This window comes from Musca autumnalis, unplaced genomic scaffold (genome assembly GCF_047663935.1).
Source record: "Musca autumnalis isolate F117 unplaced genomic scaffold, ASM4766393v1 scaffold_2, whole genome shotgun sequence".
Classification (NCBI taxonomy): domain Eukaryota; kingdom Metazoa; phylum Arthropoda; class Insecta; order Diptera; family Muscidae; genus Musca; species Musca autumnalis.
The window spans coordinates 171,437,532-171,459,069 of record NW_027411755.1 but is presented as its reverse complement, the minus strand read 5'-3'; the positions used below and the strand labels follow the sequence as shown (position 1 = coordinate 171,459,069).

General features: G+C 35.5%; 1 protein-coding gene and 1 long non-coding RNA gene across 2 annotated transcripts in view; one reads left to right on the top strand and one right to left on the bottom strand.

The window, feature by feature from the left end:
• Positions 1-21,538, top strand: part of LOC141394849 (cadherin-related tumor suppressor-like) — an 869,985-nt gene that overhangs the window by 654,265 nt on the left and 194,182 nt on the right. The gene's annotated exons all lie outside the window — the stretch shown is intronic.
• Positions 14,898-17,249, bottom strand: LOC141393181 (uncharacterized). The gene is made up of 3 exons (XR_012410021.1): positions 17,171-17,249; positions 15,538-15,807; positions 14,898-15,040 (listed from the first exon to the last, which is right to left on the bottom strand). It is a non-coding gene; the product is annotated as an uncharacterized lncRNA (long non-coding RNA).

The following is a 21,538-nucleotide window of genomic DNA, read 5'->3' as shown; positions in this document are numbered from 1 at the left end:
GTTTCTTAAATCTTTTGTATACTAATATGTATAGTTGTAAAATATATAATTATATGTATGTATATATGTAGAACGTCAATTCCCACTACTATATATGTACATATGTACCACATCAAACAAAAAATCTTGTATTTTAATAAATGTCACATTTAATTTTATCAACATCACTTTCCAACTATTGAGTTATTTTATCTTTTCCTCGTACCATTCTATTCCACTTGCCGATAGTTTTTCCGTCGGTGTTTAAAATAAACTCTTAAGTTTACAGATGATGATTATCATCATCATCGCCACCACCGGCCAACGCCATCTACAACATTGGCAACCTTATAAATATGCAAGATGGCGTGGCCATTTTTTTTTTTTTTTTGTTCGCATTTATTATTGCATTGCCATGAAAAGGATGACTAGGAAAACGAAACTGAAAAAAACGACATCCAATAATAGTACTTGTGGCGGCACCAGCAATGTCCAGCGTAAATAAAGCAAAAAATATATATAAACAACATTACCACTAATACTGTCAAAGCTGTAAACATCTTCATTTTAGCACATTTTAAGAACGAGAACTAGCCGACATACACAGCATTCGTTGACCATTCACACCTTAATACTGAGCGGATAAAAATAATAAACTAAAGAATATTACTGTGGTTTTAACAGACAGGACAGCAAAAACAAGATTTTGGATATGTTTTATAATATCTGTTCAACATCATAGTTCATCTCTGTATATCGTTAGCCTTGAGGCCAACGAGGATATATACACTTTGATACGATCATAAATGTTTCTCATCGAAATAATGCTTTTGGATCTCAAGTACGTTTGGAAAAAATCTGCTTCACACAAAGTAGATTTAGCCCTGTCCATCCGTCTATATGTCGCCAACTCTCTAACGGATCAACCGATTTGATCAAAACTTTGGGCTTTGTTATATTTTTACCAAATTAATCTAGGTTTCCTTCCTTTACCTGTATTTGCAAAACAAAACTACTTTGGAAATGCTTTAAATTGTCACTCACTCACACATACATACACGAACTTCAATCAAACCCATTTTTCATTAATTTTAAGTTCATTCCCCATTCAATGTGTGAGGTTTTCGGTATTTTTTCTGTGCCAGCTCAACTCAATTAAAGTACCAACAAAAATCTCAGAAGGTCTTCTGTTTGTATGAAAAATTATGACGTTAACAATTTGTTTCAAGGACACACGACACTTGAAACCATTCGCAGCAGCAACTAAACAAGTGACCGATGAACAGTCATTCCTTGTCCACGAAATAAACATCTTCTTCTACTACAACAACAAAAAGTGCCAAGTGGTTGTCGTACGAATTTGTAGCTGAGATGACAATACGCCATGTTTGCATTTCATACTTGTAGATTTTTACACTTTTATTGTCCGTCGGTCGGCGGATCGGTACGTTTTGTTATTTCAGCTTTATATAAGAGATAGTTTTTTATTGTAGTAAGCATTGTATTGAAGTGTTAAAGTTTTATGAAAACATATACCACTTTTGTGAAGCTAGCTTTTGAAATATAAAATATGTCGACATCCGGTACTCCTAAGCAATGACAAATTTTGAAAAATTTCCGATTCTAAAGAAGTATTTTTGCATCGCAAAGTATTGTAGCATAAATGTAAAGAAACAAGAATACTTACAATTTATTGACACCTCGGATTCGTGGGCTTGATCGAAGTTTGTGGATTTGAACCATTGACGAGAGAAGAATGGTGACTTAAGTTATGGCGTTAAAACAAAGACCACAAAATTACTAAACTACTACGAGAAATGTATTAAAGAGTGTTCCTAAAAACTAGAACATTTCCGTACGCTTATCTCAGGAAGCATTGGCTTCTTCTAGCACAAAAAATATGATGTTGTCATGACCACAATGAGTGGACAGTTTCTCCAGCAAAATTGGACAATCGCTCAGAAAAAAGGTTCCTGTGAATTGGTTCAAAGAAATTATGCATAAAATCGATCGCGGTGCTTCAAACGACGTTTATAACGAATATAGGATATATGCTAAGGAACCCGAAACAAAGCAGGAATCGGCTGTTTGGGTCTTCTAAAGCGAGCCAAATTAAACCAAAGTTGTTCATGAAAGAAGCACTTCGAAGCAAAAGGTTGCCTGTTTCTTCAGAAAAACTGACCGTGTGGCGACTATACGGCTTGAGAAATATAGGACGGCAAATTCTGAGTGGTACACTATAAACCAGCGCCTGTTTGACCGGACAAAACGTGGAATTGATGGGTCATCCATCCATAAACCATGTTTTGGAGGTGTCTCAATCGGAGTGGAAAAATTGCTTCGCCAATAGGTTTGAGCGCACGAAAAAGTGTATAAATCATGCTGGAGACTACTTAAGAAAACAATAAAACCGGTTTTGATGGTAAATATTCGCGTTTTCATTGTTAGGGCAGATAGTTATCGTTCAGCACTAGTATACAAAAAGAAGTTTTAACAAGTAGGATAGTATCAGTCAGCTGTGTTGGCGAAGATATAACCTCAGCATCTGGCTACTACTACTAATTTTTACTATTTTTTCCGATAACATAAAAGAAAAATTATTATCGTAGTAAAAATTAGTAGATTCTTGCAAGTTCTGGAACAGACATTCATATTGAACTTGAAATATTAAAAAACTTATTTTAAAGTTTTGAAAACTTGCTGAAAATATTTGAAAATTTTCTTGACACTAGCCATTTTTTTATGAGCAGGCAGGTTTTTTTTTTTTTTTGATTTTTTGGCCAATAACTCAGGAAGTATGGATTTACTCCGGAAAATACTATACCGTTGTAAAGGTGTCACTAGGACAACCTTTTGAAAAATTTTAAAACGGTTAAACGAATTTTGTGTGGGAGGTATCCGAAGGAGTGGACCGATATCGTCCATATGCCAACCTGATACATGACTGGATGAAATAACACGATGTGCAAAGTTGGGACCAATCAGAAACTCCCTGTGGGAATTGTTTTGCGGAGTGACCATTTTAGTTGGTGCAGTGAAGGTTTCGTAAAGCTTTTTGGCCATTATTTTAGGAAGGACTTGCGCCCGAAAGATATTATACTGAATTAAAGAGAGTCGCAAGGGCAACCTGCTGAAAAATTTTTCAAAACGATCCGAGAGGAGCTCTTAAACTTTACTTTTTCCGAATTTTGTGTTGGAGGTACACTAAAGAGTGGACCAATATAGTCTATACTCGACCCCTATCTACATATACAGTGCCCGAAATAAACATAGGTTCACATGTAAATTTTTAATTTTTTCATAATTCAGATGACTTTTATAGGATTTTATAATTTTGTATTTTGGAGTTGGGCGTTCCCCATGATTTTAATATATGTGAAAGGAATAATACGATTTGCAAAGTTTGGACCAAATTGATTGCTCCCTCCAACATTTTGAATTTTTGTAAGGGAGGTTGCAGAAGAAGTGTACCGATATGACCCATCTTCGAACTTTAACTAAGTTTGAGCAAAACATTATGAAGTGCAAAATTTTGCTCGAATCGATTGATCCTTTCGAGAGTTATCGTGCGCACCAGCCAGACAGACGGACAGACAGACATAAGGACGGATATGGCTAAATCGACTCCAAATTGTCTAACGCGAATTTCGTCCAAATATACTTAGGGTCTAAAACTATTAGTTTGATGAGGCACAGTGTATATACCCTCATTAGCTTAAAGGCTGAGGGTATAAAAATTACCGATTCGGGAAGGGGGAGTGTGGACGGTAAGCCAAGACTGCCAGTAAAAAATTCCAAACGATTTTCAAACATACTTTAACTGTTTAATATTTTGAACTGATGGAGAAACCTGAAAATGTTGTCCGACCTCAATGGAACTTAATATCCGTTTGAAAGAATACTTACAATGTGAAAAGTTTCGGAGAAATCGGATAATCTGTTCGCAAGTTATTCTTTACATCTGTCACTTTAGTTTGAACCGGCAGGATTTTTGTTCATAAATCTAGGGTCATTTTGTCTGGAAGTATGAGCTTGCATCCGATAAATATTTTACCGTCGACATGGGAGCCGTGGGTATAACCTGCTGCAAAATATTTCAAAACGATCCTGAAATTGCCCTCGTGCTAAAAATCTTGAAAGTTTCTTCACAGGTCGTCAATAATGACGTCCTATAGGTGGTCTATAGTGGCGCTTAACAGGGGGTCTATTAAAACGGTCACGTCCAACAGGTCTTCTATACAGACGTCCTACAGGTTGTTAATAAAGAGGCCCAAGAGGTAGTTGATAAAGACGCACTACAGCACAGTGGATCCACCCATTGGCCAAAAATAAAAAAATGAATGTCAAAATTTTGGTACAACATCTGGCAACACTGACAGCTATGACATGGACCTTTTTAAAAATGTATTAGTTTTTATTTCATTCGAACGCGATCTTCTTAAGAATAGCTTCAAAAGTCGGAACATTTGACTAATATTTTTTTGTTGTGAATACAACCTAAATTTTAAGTGCAAGTAAATATATTTAAAATATCGCGAAACTAATAGGTATAGCAAAATATTATAGTGGATTTTGAAGGAGGAGGTAATAGCTTAATTTTCATTAAAAAATAGTGTTATAGCGTGTTGTGAAATTCTAGTTAGCTGCATATTTTCTTAATGTATTTTGTAATGCCAATTCGATCATATACTTAAATTTGACCTAAGGTTTTAGTCATGATGCCCACCAGTGCCCACCTCGGGAATAATTTCCCAAAGTAGGTCATGGGTTTAAGATTATTCAGTATTAAAATCAGCTGCCATCTAGTGCCAGACTATAAATGGTGGGTCGCTCACTAAAGCTGCCCTAGAATAGGGTTTCTATGGATATATTAGCGTATAACTCTGTTATCTGACCACGTACATTAACATAATTGGCATCAGTGGCAAGATGAAGAAATCTTCTTCCAAACTTGTCTTACGTTGGCGGTACGTGCCTTCCAGGAAGAACGCTATAAGATATATATTAAACATTTTACCAGTTTTCAGACAAAAATTTTGATTTTTTTTTTAATCCACTAAATTGGTTGGATTTTATGTAGTTTTGGAGACGGTTTTGTTTCCCTAAGCCTATTTTTGCATCAAAAGATAATCGGGACCTTTGTTCATGTCATTTTGTATTAACAGCATAAAACAATTCTTACCGTATACCCCCTCCAGAGGGGAAAGGGCGGAGAATGCTACGCTCGTGGTTTCTTAAAACACTCTTTGTAGCAGCACAAAGCTGTAACTGGCACATTGGCTTGATTTTTACACTCTAAATATGCAAGTGGATCCACTGTGTACAGGTGGCTTATAGAGGCGGGAGTCTATTAAGACGCCTAACTGGTCGTCGATCATAATCATCTTCGAACTTGAACTAAGTTTGGACAAAATATTACGAAAGCCAAATTTTGGACCAAATCGGTTCATCCGTTCGAGAGTTATCGTGCGCACCAGCCAGACAGACGGACAGCCGGACGGACATTGCTAAATCGACTCCAAATTGTCTGAAACTCATTTCGTCCAAACATACTTGGGCTCTAAAACCGTTATTTCGATGAGGCACATTTTGCCCGTATGAAAGTGTATATACCCTCGTTAGCATAAATGCTGAGGGTATAAAAAATGTTTGAGAAAAAATATTCAAAAAGTCATCACCATAGAATGTACCCTCATTACTACGTTGGCGCGTCTTACGACATCACTTGTAAAGAAGTTTTTCATTGCGGAAATACTCGGGAAATGCAAGCCAACATTACTCGCATTACTCAGAGATTTAACCGCAGAACTGCAGAATTTCTGAGTGCTAGAATTAAAGAAATCCTAGTTTACTGTTCAAAGAATATTCTTTAAAAAATTCACACTTACTCCAAAAAAAATATTCTTAAAAAATCAACGTATACATATAAAAAATCTACAGGTCAAAAATATTCATAAAATCCACGTCAACAAGTCAAAAAATATTCGTAAAAAATCCACGTCTGCGTTATTCAGTGGTGGTAACTTTTGGACAATAGTATAAATAATCTAAATATCATTGCGAACAACTCGGGAAATGCAAGCCAGCATTACTCTGAGGGTGTTTGCCACCGTCAAAAATTGTGATGTTTTGCCAGAGATTGAATCGCAGACCTTCTGAGTGCTAGGATTAAAGAAATCCTAGTTTACTGTTCAAATAATATTCTTTAAAAAATGAACACTTACTGTTCAAAAAATATTCTTAAAAAATCCAAGTCTACATGTAAGAAAAAACCTTAAAAAATCTACGTCTACAGGTCAGAAATATTCATCAAAATCCACGTCAACATGTCAAAAAATATTCTTAAAAATCCACCTCTGGGCAATAGTATAAATAATCTGAATATCATTGCGGCAATACTAGGGAAATGCAAGTCCATATTACTCTGAGGATGTTTGCCACCGTCAAAAATTGTGATGTTTTGCTCAGAGATTGAATCGCAGACCTTCTGAGTGCAAGGCGGACGTATTTACCGCTGCACAACGGTGCGTTATACAGTGGTGATGATTGTTGGACAATAGTATAAAAAATCTAATAGTTCCTGCATATATTCCTAAAAAATCCACGACAGTACCTCGTTGCAGTTCATATGAACAGTCTACTAAATTTTCTTTTATAATTACAATTCTTTGTAATTTGTTTCTTAAGTCCATCGATAACAGTTTTAATAAAGCATCCCAACAACTGAAATCAACAACATTTTAATTGTAATTATTTTACAAACAAAATCTCATTCCTCTTGGATCTTCAAAATCAATAACTCCTTCCTGGCGCATACACAATGTATGCTGAAAATGTTTATTTATGTTTAAATAAACGATTGCCATAATTCTTTTACCGATCAAAACATTCTACAAAATATCATATCAATACGCGCTGGACCGGCAATCATATAGCTAACTGTCCAAGAAGAAGAAGATTGTTGAATATACTACAATGTAAAAATACACACACAAAATAAAACAATTTGTTCAACAATATAACCCGGAAAGCCTAAAACCAATATCGAAAAACAAACAAACACACAAACTAAAAGTTATTTTCAAAGCCTACCCAAGAACAAATACTCACTCGACGCCATACATTAATAAGAAGTGCAATCAAACTACAAAATTTATGGCTGTTATGCAGTTACATTTCATTTCTTTTTGGAGCTTTTAAAATTGATTTCAATTTTCAGTTTGGTGGTGGTAGAACCTTCAACAACCAATATACGAAATGTTATTGACAGAGTTGTTGTAATTTCATGAAATGAAAGTTCTACTTTTGCAATGGGGGGAACAAACGATATGCTGCTTGCCAAGAACTTTTTCTTTGTACATTTCTTTTTAATGATTTTTTTTTTTTCAAAATTATATTATTTGAAGTGCCATGAATTGCATCATAAATCATTTATCCCGACGGATAATGGCTTGGCGGTTGGAGGAGGGGGCTATATCAAATTTTGTTGTCTTGTACTAGGGATAGCTTTTTGGTAGGAAATTGATATTAACCATTCCCATGGATTAGGAATTTGACTTTTTTCGATCAAAATATATTTGAAGCTCGATTATCACAAAAGATGAACAAAGTACCAAAAATAGTACTACACCACTTAAAGAAAAGTTTTGAATATCAGAAACACTCACAATTTTAACAAAATTTGCAGTGGGCTTTAAACTTTGGCCGAATAAATTATATCGTCCTTTCGAACTATTGAGCCCGAGTTAAGTAAGCAAGTTTGGAATGTTAACACTTGCAAAACGAAGGCTACTTACCTAAAATTAATTACAAGAACTATCTACTCCTGTTCCGTTGCCGTCTTGAATTCGTTCAGACCACTTCAATCCCTCCGTTTTCTCCACAATTCCTAATGGACTCACTTGGAAGAAACATTCTATTTTATGATAAATTAATCCGCAAAACTCATATGCTCCAAAACTAGGAAATAAGCATATCAAAGCGCTACAGGCAACAGTTGCTAATGTATTTTTATCTCACAACAAACATACGTACGTACATATGTATGTTTGTAGCTGTTTTAAAATAGCCTCCAAAAGAAATAAATGTAAATATTGCGTCCACTTGGCAAATGGAAGTACCATTTTATGGAAGATGCGACATGCGCACATCATTGAGTTGGAAAAAGATAAATGATGTTGCTAAATGTTTGTGATTTGTTTGCAAACATATGTACACACAAAAGTGTGGTGCAGCGGACAAAGATCATTTTAGTGGGAAGTTAACCCATGGCGTTAATGGTAACCGGTGAGACGAAGCACAGATGATGAGCACTAAGTTCGTTGTTAGGGAGCCAATAACGACGCATTTTAGGGCGAACTTAAAGGTGCCCTTCAGGATTTGTTTAGGCGGTCTAAAGAGACGTCTTTTGATTGTCTAAAGACATGTCTGCCACGACGTGCTTTGGTCATCAATGAAGACATACTTTGGCCCAAAGGCGTCTTAATAGGCCTCCATGCGTCTAACGCACGACCTGAAGGAAGTCAATCTTACGGTGGCGGGTTTTTGATACCATATTGAACCGGAAACAAACAAGACTCGTGTTCCAGCCAGCGGCTGCCAGCTCATTGTATACATGTTGTATTTGTATTGTTTTTCTGTGTTGGGAGCGGCATATTCCGAAATGCCTTCTCCGGCTTCTTTTGGTCCCTACCGGGATGGAAGAAAAGCCAGCTATATTTGCCATATTTGCATCCACCACACTTAAACTTCCGCGAGATGTAATAGAAGTGGGTGAACCTTGGGACTCATCCATGTGAGAGACTTCGACAAGGGCTATAATGCTGTAAGCTAAGTGAACACAACCCAGAGTGAATCATCGTCGTCTTCAGAATACGCGACTCTTCCGCACCAACCAGTACTAACTGCCCCAATCCGGAAAAAAAACATCCTTTTTGCAATTTACTTGCAATGGACTCCAAGGTAAGATCGAGGAAATGGTGGATTTCATGAGTCGAAAGAATATCATGGTCGCGGAGGTGTAGGAAACCGAGCTAAACAACCACTGCATGCTACGGCAGTGGGTTCTTTCGTACCTCATTGACCCGAACTAACTCAGCATCAAACAACAATGGCATCTTACAGCCTTATGATGGATACAACGTACTGAGAAAGGATCGCTCTAGAAGTGTAGGTGGAGGGATTAATATTCCTATTGCCCCCGTCTGTTCAATGCAGATCAATCTCGCTTGAGCCTGGCTTTAATGACCCACATATGGAATGTATGGGCCATAGTGTTTCGGTCAACGGCTGCCAAGTCACCATCAAACCTATGCTTCTACATAGATTTCATGCTGCTACAACTACAACAATGGCAGCTTACAGCGATGTGAGTTGTGTGTGTTGTACTGAGGAAGGGTCGTACTATATGTAAGTGGAGGTGGGGGGTTAGTATTACTATTGCGCCAGTCTATCTATCTCGCTTGAGACTGGCTCCAATGACCCACACATAGAATGTATGGCTGTAGCAGTCAGGTGTGGAACTGCCAAGGTAGAGTTGATTAACTTACACATCCTGGCGATAAATAGATGTACTCCAGGTTATAGGTTCAACATAGCCCGATTTTGTAGGGTCATAACGGTCTGATCTAAGGGGACATTAATGCTCAACATGAGCTGTGACATTCGGTTATTTACCCAGAAATTTACCCAGCCCTCTTGATCTTTGGTTAATAGAAAGGGCTTCCCGACACACATCCAGTGACACAAAAATTGTTCCAGTACAGCAATGACATGCTTTCGTTGCCGTTTTTACTCGGGTGTTACAGTGAGAGTTATCCTGACATGTCAGGAAGGATCTTTTTGATCCAGAGTTTTAGGTCCAACGTTACCAGAGAGAACCTTTAGATCAACAGTTCTTCAAGCAGGGTTAAATAGCATTCACAAAGATGTAGTCGCAGAGGAGAACATCTCCCATCTATAGCAGCTAAGGAACATCAGCTGCCACGACAAATCGGTCTAAAAAGACACTGGTCGTCCAAGTAGACGCCCTTCGTTTCGTCAATAGAGATAACCTTCAAGCCGTTTATAAAGACGACCTTCAGGTCGTTTATAGAGATGCCCATCAGTTGGTCCATAGAGACGGCCATCAGGTTGGATATGAAGACTCCTCACATATTCCCTTTATAGAAGCCCTCTAGGTGATCTATATAGAAGCTCTTAAGGTCGTCTACAAAGACGGCCGTTTTATAAAGATACCATTAGGGTCTAAAAAAGATGGCGTTTAGGTCATCCATAAAGATGCCCTTATGACCTCGTGGTCGTCTCCCTTTAGGTCATCTTTAAAGACTCCCTTCAGCTCATCTATAAATACGTCCTACAGGTCGTCTGTAAAGACGCCCTACAGATGAGCTATAAAGGTCGGATTGAGGTCGTCTATAAAAACGGCCTTGGGCTATAAAGGTCAGCTTGAGGTCGTCTACAAACACGGCCTTTTAGTCACCTACAAATACCCTCTTTAGATCGTCTATGGAGACGCCCTTTTGGAGCTGGCAAACTATCGATAGTACGACCATAATTTTGGTTGCTGTTATTTGGGCTATCTATCGGGAATTATTAAAACATAATTTTTCCGAGTCCTTTATAAACAATGCTTCATGACAGTTTAGGTGGTCTATAAAGACGCCGTTTATAAACATGACCTTTAGGTCGCCTATAAATATGCCCTTTAGGTCGTCTACAAAAACGTCCCTAAGGTCGTCTACAGGTGGGCTATAAAGATGTCCTACATGTCGTCTATATACATGTAATTTTTATACTCTCAGCATTTATGTACACACCCTACACTTTCATACAGGCAAAATGTGCCTCACGAAATAATGGTTTTAGACCCCAAGTATGTTTGGACGAAATCCGTTTCAGACAATTTGGATTTGATTTAGCCATGTGTGTCCGTCTGGCTGGTTGGAGCGCACGTTAACTCTTAGTTTAAGTTTCAAACTTAGTTTAAGTTCGAAGATGGGTTATATCGGTCCACTTCTTTCAGTACCTCCCCCACAAAAGTTCGAAAATGTTGGGAAAATTTGACCGCCCCATAACTCTTGAAGGGAGTAACCGATTTGGTCCATACTGTGCACATCGAGAAATTTTTACCAGACTTGGATGAGGTTCTAATATGGCATCAATCGGTGTGTACCTCCCACATAAAATTTCGGAATAGTTCAGTTTAGGACCTGCTCTCGAATCGCTTTGATTTTTGTTGTAACAACTTGTATTCACTGCCTCCCATACGACGGTAAATACGACGGCTTCATCAGGGGCAAGTCCATAATTCCTGAAAAATAGCCTTAAAGATGCAAAAAAAACCTATTACACCGTGTGTAGTGGTTGGAGCGAAAGATAACTCTCAAACGGATCTGCCGATTCGGTCCAAAATTTGGCCTTCGTAATATTTTTCCAAATTTATTTTAAGTTCAAAGATGGGTTATACCTGTCTACTCCTTCCGGTACCTCCCCAAAAAAATTTGAAAATGTTCGGAAAAATTGTCCGCACGATAACTTTTGAAGGGAGTGACCGATTTGGTCCATACTTTACACATCCTAATATATATATAGATATATTAGCTATAGATCAGGTTCGAATATGGACTATATTTGACTACTCCTTCTTGTACCTTCCACGCAAAATTTCGGATAAATTCACTTTAAGACCTGCTCTCGAATCACATTGATTTTTGTTGAAACCACATGCATTCCCTGCCACCATTACGACGGCAAAAATTTTTCAGGGGCAAGTCCTTACTTCTTGAGAAAGCAGCCCGAAAGGAGTAAAAAACCCCCTATGGCATCATATGTATATGTGGCTGGAGAGCACGATAACTCTCAAATTGATCAACCGATTTGATTCAACATTTTGTCCAATTTTCGTCATATTTTGTCCAAATTTAGTTTCAGTTCGAAGATGGGCAATACCGGTCCACAAATTTCGTTATTTCCCACAATATTTAAAAAATGTAAAATTTAGTCCCAACTATGGATCTTCTAATATTTTGTCCAAATTTAGTTTAAGTCTAAAATGGCCCATATCGGCCCTCTCCTTAGGATACCTCCCCCACAAAAGTTCAACATTTGTGTTTAAGTGCAGTTCAGGGTCTGTTCGAAGATCCTTTGGAAATATATACCAATGCTGTCCGTTGTGGTCCTGTTTACTGCGATATTATATTTTCCGTGGACAAGTCCATGCTTCCTGGCATACTGTGTGGGCGCGATATCTATCGAAAAGATATGACTCCCAACATAAAATTCACTTTTATAATGGGTCATGTCGGTCCATTCCTTTAACACGTTCGCGGACGTGAATGCTATAGCACGTAGGATGACGTGAATGCTATAGCATTCATATGCAAAGTCAGTTTTTAGTCATTTTCTTGTATACAATTGTATGTTATTGTGATTAATGTAGATAATACGACTAATTTCATCAATTACCATAATATAATAAATAAAAAATTATAATAATATTAATAATTAATTAATAAATGCAAAAAAACTAATTTCGAAAAAAATTGGGTGTCTTTTTTTGCACCTCTCTGAGTTTTTTGCGTCCGCGAACGTATTATGTACCTAGTCAGCAACACTTTTGAATTTTAATCCTAATCCACATTTTTGTCGGCAAGTTCCAATGTCCAAAAAGGGCACAAAATTCTGAAAATACTCTAAAGGGCTGAGTTCATAAGCTGCCTGGCCTGCTTATCTTGCTTGCTTCTGATAAAAGAATAAAATAGAAAAGGGCAACATAGTTCGAAATTGGCTCTTCCTTCTTTATTCCTTTATTTTTGTTACGTCAGAAATGAAGCAGCAAAGCCAGGCAACCAGGCGAGGCAGCTTATATACCGAGGACTTAAAGATGAAAGTTTCAATTCACATAGGCTGATGGTATATCTCTGTCGGTAAATCCGACTGATACTTTTTAACTTGTTAGATTGCATATAGAGACGTCCTACAGGTGGGCTATAAAGACGTCGCACAATGTCGCGAATTCATATTAACTGTGGCCAAAAATAGAAGGAGTTGTCGTAGGTGCATCAATTTTGGTACACGTACCTATTATTGACTTACAATGTTCAGGACAATAAATTGGGATGGTCGGTACACGTTTTGATATAGCCCCCATAGAACCGTACCTCCCGATTTTCGGTATTTTGAATGATTTAGACACAATGACCAACCGAAAGTATTCAAATTGTGTGGTTAAGCAGAGGTATTAAACATTCCAACAGAGAATTGTGGGCTTAGGTCCACGTTTTGATATAGCCCCCATAGAACCGTACCTCCCGATTATCTGTATTTTGAAGATTTTAGCCTCATTATTACACCGAAATTGCTGAAATTTGGTATTTAGTCTTCGTAGGTGGCAGAAGGTTTAACTTCACCTTGAAATTTGTCTGCATAGGTCCACGCCTTCATATAGCCCCCATAGGACGGTAACTCCCGATTTTCGGTGTTTTGGAGGTTTTAGCCTGATTATCACACCGAAATGGCTGAAAATTGGTATTAAGTCTCCGTTGGGGGACTTATAACCTTCCACCAGAAATATGTCGGTATAGGTCCTCGTCTTCCCATAGCCCCCATAGAGCCGTGCCTCCTCATTTTCGGTATTTTGAGTATTGTGGCCTTAATATCCACCCGATATGACTGAAATTTGGTATTTTGTCTTCATATTGTTTGTGAGCATATTCAATATATCAAACTCTTGTCTTTATATATGAGAAATTTCCTTTAAATTTTTTTTTGACCGATTAGTGGTCAAAAACGGTTAATTTTTTGTAAAAAATCGAATTTTGATTTTCGCTGTTCAGATTTTTTTTTTTTTTAATTAATATTTTTAAAATCCTCTCGTTTTAAAGCAAGATTATTAGGTACGTAAAAGCCCACAAAAATATATGATGATCGGTTCATTCGTTTTCGCGCTAAAGCCAACACCGCAAAACGATTTGTTAGAAAAGGGGGTATCCTCTCAGTGAGGTTGTCGCTGAAAAAGAGAAATGACACATTCGTCTGCAAACCTCTGCAGCTGGGACCTTTATATATTTGAAGTACTCACTTTTTACTACTCATACAGCAAAAAATATCGATATACACTTTTATACAATTTTTTTCTTACTCCACTCAATTTAAAATTTGCTTCAGAAAATTAATAAACCTAGTAATACATGTTTGGGCAAATGTAAACACCATATGATTAATATTTACATGCAAACAAAAGTGTAGCCAAGTTTATTACATCCCAAGAGAACTTAGGAACCATTTTTGCAGCGACCGTTACTTTTAAATTTTAAATATTAACGCATAATATAATTTATTAATTTTAGAAAAAAAAAACACAAAAATACGTACTAACTAAAATTGTCGGATTTAAATCCTCATATAGTAAAAACTACTTCACGTATCAGTACCAAAATTCAGATTCTTCTTAATTAATATTTTTTCTATCACTCCCCATCAATAAATTTGTTCAACGTAGCATTTAGTTTTTACCATTTTTGGCCACGGTCGTAACACTGTGCGTCGTTTATATACACGCCCATTTGAGATTGCCTATCGAGACGTCCTTTTTGTCGACTAAAACACATCCTTCTGATCGTCTATAAATACACCTACTGACTATAAAGACGCCAGTTAGGTGGCCTATATAGACACTCTTTAGGTCATCTATAGTGGCGCGCTTTGTTTGGTGGTGAGTAATTTATGCCTTCTACCGCTCGCACAATGGGTTAAATGAAATTCAGCTACTTTACTTAATTTGTGATTGTTCTTTTTTTTCAACTAAAAAAAGTAATAACATCAATTCATAAAACTCAGAAGATATCTGGTTATGTTAAAGTGTCATTTGAAGCTAACATCTTTTTTAGCGATGCGAACTCAAAAACTCCTCTTTCTTTTCTTACAACGTTCTCTCGTCTTACTTCACTTGGGTTTTAATGTAATGATTTGTGTTCTGGCCAATAAACAGCAGCTCTTTCGGTAGGGTAGTAGCAGTACGCACTTCTACAGTTCTCCTTCACCATCACCCATTCCAGTTAATCTGAAGAATGTTAGAAAATTACAAATGATTACGTTTACATTTTTGACGCTTTGGACAATATTCTGAAAAAGAAAAAAAGAACCAAACACATAAAATGACTTAACCAAACGGCAGCTACCAAACAACATGAAAAGGCACCAAAAGAGAATAGAGAAAACTTGAAACAGGAATAATGCAAACATAACAAATTTCAATTGGTGAAGCCAGCAACAGTGTCATCATCAGGAAAGCCATGATCATCAGCAGTATTGCTGTAATAGTCGTAGCAAAAACGCAAGGCAATCTTTTTAAATGCACGCATGCATGTTCAGTGGCATCTAAGCATTGCTACAAACCGATGCTGTAACAATCGCCAGCTCTACACCGCCAACAACACGGGCATCACCACCTTCATTCTAGAAAGCTATTATTTCTCACAGTGGATTTAGAGAGAAATTATTTTGAAAATTTCTCTCTAATTTTTTATTTAATTTTACAAAAAACGGAATGAAACTCACCTTCCGTACTAAATAACCACTTGCCCTAAAAACTTCAAGCATTCTCCATTAAAACTTTGATAGTCACATTTAAGTTGTAATATTTCAAACCACAGTTCAAAATGTCTGTAGACACAAACACAGGTACAACTCCATCTATTTTCCATTTTTGCCCATGAATAAGAATTAATTTCTTGTTTGTCTTAAGTAAATAAATCATTGCTCACTATTTTCTGCTATTGTTGTTGCTATTTTCATTTTATTTAAAGCTTGGAGCTAAATACATTGTGGCTGGAAAGATTTTAAACAGAAAAAATAATACATTATCATTTTATGGTGGTGGCTATAGGAGAAAATACATTAAAAATCATTTCTACAAAGAAAAATTATTTTATACCAAAGAAAATGTTATTGAAATATTGAAAAAAAGATAAGATTAAATATTGGCCCGAAGGCTTTAAATGCAGTTTCCTCTAATGGAGATGTTAAAGCAAATTATAGGAAGATGTAGATTTATGATTTAGTAAGGCATAGGAGACATTGCCCCCACATTTATCTCTGTGGATCAATGGAAGACAAAAAATCCGACTAAAGGCGGAACAGAATAAGGCGTCTTTGTCTGGAACAATGTTCTATAATAGCCGCCTGTGTAAGAAATTACATATTCAAATTAAGACACATTTTGTCATAAGAAATTATAATATAACTTTTTTATATGTATGTGCTACACATATATTTTCAGAACACAATAACTTTAGGAAGATTCATTATTTTTTTCTTTCAAATATCCAGGGTGTTATTATGTTATTAACCCTAATTCTATTTATTTTTTAACTGTTTTATTGTATGACTTTCATTTTCATCTCATGTTTTTCCAATTCTTATTTCAAATATTACAAAATTTCTCCGTTGTTAAATTTTGACCCCATAAAACACCTACAGGTTTTGCAAACAAACAAAATGAACAGTAGCACCATGAAAAAAATTCCCCAAAAATTGTTTATCTTAAATTGTTTGATATTTTCTTTATCATTAGAAAGTGGTTGGTCGGTAGGTTGGTGGTTTGAAACACCACAAACATGCACTGTGTTTACCCTGCTCTATGCATATAAGTATCCACTGCTTCATTGTTGTCAGTCTCACAGTATGAGCTTGTAGTTTAAATCCTACCACCAAACCGCCTAAAATAGTTTATTGTATTTTATAGACAAAATATGTTGGTTCATCTATGTTTGAGATATTATTCCAAACGATAAACAATTTTTATGGTTGTAGTCATGAAAGCAAGAGTTCAGTAAATACCCAGCAAACCAATCGTACCGACATCGTAAAGAAATCGGAACAAAATTCGGACGCTACGCCCAATGTTGGATCTGAAATCGTAACGAAAGTTGTATGAAGTCTGGTTTAATATTGTTTTTCGACCTTTCTATTTCTTATTTTAATTTGTAAGACTTTGTCTTATTGGGCTTTAAGGTCCTTGTTTGTTAATGAAAAATAAAGATTATTTTATTTCATTTTTTATCCGACGTTTCGTTGGTGTTTCCCAACATCTTCACGGATAATTTATTAAATCTGGCAACAACAGATACAGAGTAAAGATTAAAATTTATACATTTGTTTTCACCTTATTTTTAAGAAAAACTTTACTTACATATAATCTTTCGTCAAGTTTTAACATTTAAATTCGTCAAGTTAGTGTAAAAATTTTACGACACAACAATTAAACTAAAATAAATGCAAAAATAATTACGATTAAATGTAAATATCACAATGGTTTCTTAAAAACTAGGTATCACAGCTGTTAGGTAAAACACGACTAAAAAATTGCCAAGGTATAAATTGAGTTTGTGTTGTCCTTGTCTTCTTTTCTATTTATTGCGTGTTCCATTTTCTGCTGTATCCGTAAGCTCTCTAACGTGAATCTCTTATTCTCTATTCTTTCTTTGTCTAGTATGTTTACATTGTCAACATCAGCTGTATGGTTGTTTTCAAGACAATGTTGCGCTAAAGCTGTTGTTTGCTTCTTCTTTTGTATATCGTTGTTGTGCTCGGATATTCTTGTGCTTAGGCTCCTTTTTGTTGTACCAATGTACACCTTACCACATTGTTGTTCAGAATTTCCTTTGCATTTTATTTCATAGACCACATTGTTTTGATCACCTGTTTCTGTTTTAGTTTTTGTTTGTGTGTATAGTGAAGCTATAGTTCTATAGGGTTTGTGTGCTAAAGAGACATCATCTTCATTTATAATTTGTTTCATTTGTTTTGATTCGGTCAATCGTGGTATGTATTGTATGCTATAGAATTTAGTGTTGCCAGATGTGATGTTTTTTGGTCTATTTTGGGATTGTGATTTTTTAATTAGGTTATTTATTAATGTGATCGGATAACTATTATCTTTGAGAATTTTTCTTAGCTTCTCGATGTTTTTACTCCTGAAGCGTTCGTGGCTGAGAGTTAACACTTTTTTAATCAGGTTTGTGGCGGTATTTATCTTTTGTTGTAGAGGTTGGGTGGAGTGAAAATTCATTATTCTGCCGGATGACGTTGGTTTCATATACCAATCTGTGTATAATCTATTACCAAATTTGTGAATTTTTATGTCTAGGAATGGTATGCTGCCATTTTCTTCTATTTCAATGGTGAATTTTAATTTTCAAAATATATTGGAAATATGTTAAAAAACATAATAGTGGACAATTACAACGTAAAAAACTCATTCGAACTAAAAATGAAGTTAGACGACATAATTATGGATGAAAACGACATTCTAGTATCTTTCGACGTGGTATCGTTGTTCACCAACATACCGATACATCTGGCTATCAAAAACATAATGGCACAGTGGGAAATATTAAAAAATCACACAAAGATACCCAAGTCGCAATTCTTAAAAATACTGCAATTTTTTCTTAACGATAATAATTACTTTATGTATGACGGAAACTTTTTCAGCCAAATATATGGAATGCCTATGGGGAACCCCCTATCCCCGACAATAGCGGACATCGTTCTGGACACACTCTTGACGCAAATTGTAGAAGATCTTGACAAAGAAAATATCCGATTCAAATTCTTGACGAAATATGTGGACGATATGTTTGCAATAATTAAAAAGGGAGAAGAAACACAAATATTGGAAGCATTTAACAAATATCATACGAAATTAAAATTCACCATTGAAATAGAAGAAAATGGCAGCATACCATTCCTAGACATAAAAATTCACAAATTTGGTAATAGATTATACACAGATTGGTATATGAAACCAACGTCATCCGGCAGAATAATGAATTTTCACTCCACCCAACCTCTACAACAAAAGATAAATACCGCCACAAACCTGATTAAAAAAGTGTTAACTCTCAGCCACGAACGCTTCAGGAGTAAAAACATCGAGAAGCTAAGAAAAATTCTCAAAGATAATAGTTATCCGATCACATTAATAAATAACCTAATTAAAAAATCACAATCCCAAAATAGACCAAAAAACATCACATCTGGCAACACTAAATTCTATAGCATACAATACATACCACGATTGACCGAATCAAAACAAATGAAACAAATTATAAATGAAGATGATGTCTCTTTAGCACACAAACCCTATAGAACTATAGCTTCACTATACACACAAACAAAAACTAAAACAGAAACAGGTGATCAAAACAATGTGGTCTATGAAATAAAATGCAAAGGAAATTCTGAACAACAATGTGGTAAGGTGTACATTGGTACAACAAAAAGGAGCCTAAGCACAAGAATATCCGAGCACAACAACGATATACAAAAGAAGAAGCAAACAACAGCTTTAGCGCAACATTGTCTTGAAAACAACCATACAGCTGATGTTGACAATGTAAACATACTAGACAAAGAAAGAATAGAGAATAAGAGATTCACGTTAGAGAGCTTACGGATACAGCAGAAAATGGAACACGCAATAAATAGAAAAGAAGACAAGGACAACACAAACTCAATTTATACCTTGGCAATTTTTTAGTCGTGTTTTACCTAACAGCTGTGATACCTAGTTTTTAAGAAACCATTGTGATATTTACATTTAATCGTAATTATTTTTGCATTTATTTTAGTTTAATTGTTGTGTCGTAAAATTTTTACACTAACTTGACGAATTTAAATGTTAAAACTTGACGAAAGATTATATGTAAGTAAAGCTTTTCTTAAAAATAAGGTGAAAACAAATGTATAAATTTTAATCTTTACTCTGTATCTGTTGTTGCCAGATTTAATAAATTATCCCTGAAGATGTTGGGAAACACCAACGAAACGTCGGATAAAAAATGAAATAAAATAATCTTTATTTTTCATTAACAAACAAGGACCTTAAAGCCCAATAAGAAAAAGTCTTACAAATTAAAATTGTATGAAGTCGTTGACATAATTTCGGAACGAAATATCGGAGCGATATCGCATCTATTTCGGTCCGATTTCCGAACAAAATCTGAAGAAAATCTTTGGGAAATTCGGAAGGGAAATGTAATGCCGACATTCGCTCCGATATCGCAACAAAATCTCTACAAAATCTGAACTATTTCCACTCCGAAAAATCGATTAGAAATCGGAAAGAAATCTGAACGATTTTGCTTCAGACGTGTCGGACATCCGACATTTGGTTTGCTGGTTATTTAAGCTGTTAAAATGATTTATTTGTATGTTTAATTTAATTTTGCTGTTGCTTTTTTAATTTAATCATAAATAAGGTGTTGCATTTATTGAAAACTTGAGAACAGTACTTAGCCCATATAGGCTTTTTCTATAGAAAATTTCATCAGAAAAGACTTTTCCTAAGGAATAGTTCATCATTTTAGGATGCCTCATAATGGTTTCTGTAGACTTTTTCTATAAAAAAGCCCAATAGTGATGACATTCCCATAAAAAAGTTTATCAGTGATGACTTCTCCCATAAAAAAGTTAATCATTGATGATTTTTCCTATAGAAAAGTTTTTCCGTCACTTCATTTCCTATTGAAATGATCATGAGTGATGACTTTTCTTATAGAAAAGATCATCATTGATGACTTTTCCTATAGAAAAGGTTATTACTGATGACTTTTCCTATATAAAAGGTCATCTGTGATGACTTTTTCTAGAGAAAAGGTCATCAGTGATAACTTTTCCTATAGAAAAGGACATCAATGATGACTTCTACTATAGAAAAGGACATCAATGACTCTTAATATAGAAAGTTCATTAGTGATGAATTTTATTTTAGAAAAAGTCATCAGTGATGAATTTTCTTATTGAAAGCTTCATCAGTGATGACATTTCCTCTAGAATTTTCTTTTAAAAAAGATAATTGGTGATGAATTTTCTGATAGAATTTTCTAATAGAAAATTTCTTCAGTAATGACTTTCCTCTAGAAAATTTCACCACTGATTACTTGTCCTACAGAAAAGTACATCAGTGACGCCTTTTCCTATAGAAAAGGTCATCAGTTATGATTTTTCGATAGAAAAGTTCATAATTAATGACTTTTTCTACAGAAAAGTTCGTCATTGATGGCTTTTCCTACAGAAAATTAATCATTGATGACTTTTCCTACAGAAAATTTCATCATTTTTGACTTTTCCTACAGAAAATTTCATCATTGATGACTTTTCCTACAGAAAAGTTCATTATTGATGACTTTTCCTACAGAAAAGTTCATCATTGATGACTTTACCCATAGAAAAGTTTATCAGTGATGACTTGCATAGAGAAAACTTCGTCAGTCATCATTCATGAACTTTTCCTATAGAAAAGTTCACCAGTGATGACTTTTCCTATAGAAAAGTTCATCAGTGATGACTTTTCCTATAGAAAAATTCGTCAGTGATGAATTTTCCTATAGAAAAGTTAATCAGTGATGACTTTTCCTATAGAGAAGTTCATCAATGATGACTTTTCCAATAAAAAAATTCTTCATTGATGACTTTTCCTATAGAAAAGTTCGTCATTGATGACTTTTCCTATAGAAAAGTTCATCAGTGATGACTTTTCCAATAGAAAAGTTCA